Source organism: Ailuropoda melanoleuca, chromosome 18 (genome assembly GCF_002007445.2).
Source record: "Ailuropoda melanoleuca isolate Jingjing chromosome 18, ASM200744v2, whole genome shotgun sequence".
In the NCBI taxonomy this organism is placed as follows: Eukaryota; Metazoa; Chordata; class Mammalia; order Carnivora; family Ursidae; genus Ailuropoda; species Ailuropoda melanoleuca.
Window position 1 is genome coordinate 14,880,027 of NC_048235.1, and position 2,126 is coordinate 14,882,152.

The 2,126-nt window shown below is 38.4% G+C and overlaps 1 pseudogene; it reads right to left on the reverse strand.

Moving 5' to 3' along the window:
• Window positions 1-481: 481 nt before the first annotated feature.
• On the reverse strand, window positions 482-1,345 carry LOC100471206 (annotated as a pseudogene).
• Window positions 1,346-2,126: the final 781 nt, after the last annotated feature.

The window sequence follows — 2,126 nt, forward strand, 5'->3', positions numbered from 1 at the left end:
ATTCTCTGCCTCACCTGATAGTCAGGAAAATAATTTACTATAACACAGAGTTAGAATAAAGCAATAACAGAAGTATATCTGTTATAAATATCAGGAAGGAACAATTAGTTCTGACAAGGGTAATCCAGGAAGCCTCCATGTAAGAAGATGAATTTAAACTGTATATGGAGGATGAAGAAGATGTTGATGACAGAAACGGTGGGGAGAAGGGGAAAGTAAGAGTTTGAACAAAGATATTAAAATATGAGGTACTAACTAATTTTGTATATTTAAAGATAAAATATTTAAATACATTTTCATAGTATTATATGGCCTATAATATTTTTAAATACTTCAACATATAGATTGTTTTAGTTTTAATTTACACACAATTGGCCAGTTAATGTTTAAAGTATTCTTTTTTTTTCCCCATTGTTTGCTGAATAAACTTTTATTATTGTCTTATCTGAAAAAGCTTCATTGAAAATTGTGGTTTGGTTTATTACCTCTTAGCAGCCTGCTCCCAAGTTCTAAGGAAGCTTGCCGCCTTCTGAGCTATCTGAACTTTCTTCTAGGCAAGAGACATTTTGCCATGGTTCCACCTCTTTCTTAGGCTTCTTCTCACAGACTGGGTTCTTTGGTACAGCTACATGAGCTTTCTTATACCTCTCCTCAATCATGTCTGGAGTTCTGTTGTTCTTTATGTATTGAGAGATTGCTTTTGTAAGCATCCTCATCGTCTTCTGTTCGCTAATACATGCCATCTCAACTTTCTGTCCCATGATGTGCTTCTGTATTGAATTCCTGGCTTTCTGAATCATAACCAGGGAATTTTTTGGTACTGTGAGGGAGAGACAAGCCTCCAGCCACAGCTCCTTTGAGGGCCCCACAAACTTTATTTCCAGAAGGAGCTCTGGTGAGCCCAGCATCCAAGTAGGTGAAGGCACCAGGTTGACAATCAATGCTTTCCGCATGGTATTCGTCTCCAGTCACCTCCACTGGGCCTTCATGCATCCTGTCCGTGCCAAACCTCCTGAGCAACCTGCAGGCCAGCGACAGATCAGTACGATACACCGCAGCATAATTTGTCAGGCTGACCTTCACACCGTACGCTGGGAGCTCGTGAGCGGGGGCTGCACAGACAAGCATTTGTTTCTTCTACGGGCATAAGCAGTCTGACAAACGATGTCTCTGTTGGTGACATGAACCATCGTCCTGTGTTTAGGTGTATCATATATACTTATTTTATCCTGAGCTACCAAGTGTTTCTAAGCATAGTAATCAGTCTACCCTCTTGCCGTCTTCTAAATTTCACTTGGTATCTCTTGAAACAAGCCTTATTCTTGACAACTTTAGCAAACCCCATCCTGCAGAACAGAGACCAGGGTCCTCAGCTTGATGTGGACCAGCAGGCCCAGCAACACCCGGGGTGGGGTGGGGGCAGTTAATGTTTGATTATTCTAATAAGAATATTCCCTATGGGGTGGTTGGTTAATCTATGGAAAAAAACCCACAATATTACATAGACAGTGACTAAAGTTGCTTGATCTATTCTTGTCTCTCTGTCTCTTAAGTAAAGCAATATATTTTATTAGATGAACACTATTTCACCAACAAAAAATCAAATAAGTGGATTGGGTACTATAAGCTTTTATACATATACTTAAACATCCTGTAAGGATATAGTGAACCAGTGCCTCAAGTTCTCAGAATGGCTCTGTATGGTTAGAATTCTTGAGCTAGTCCTGTGTCTAACAGATTGCCAAGAATTTTTTGGTGCCTGACTCAAAATAAAAGACTAGCTCTATATTACTTGTATAATATTCTAATACTTGCCTCAAATGATCTTTTCATAGAAGAGGAACTACATTGAAGCATATAAAATACACTGTGTGACTGTTTTGTGCCTGTTGGCTAATAAATGTGTGAGTGGTGGAATTCCATATTACATTTATTCTCATTGTAACATACTCCATGGTAGTAAGTTTATAAAGAGTAATTACTCATATGTCTTTAAATACACGAGGTTTGCAGTGTTTACCAAAAGTAATCCAACAATTATGAACAACCAAACTTAGGTAAAACAGTTTATAATGACAATTTTTAAGAAAATAGTGGTCTGCTATTAAGATCAAGCCTCGTGTTGC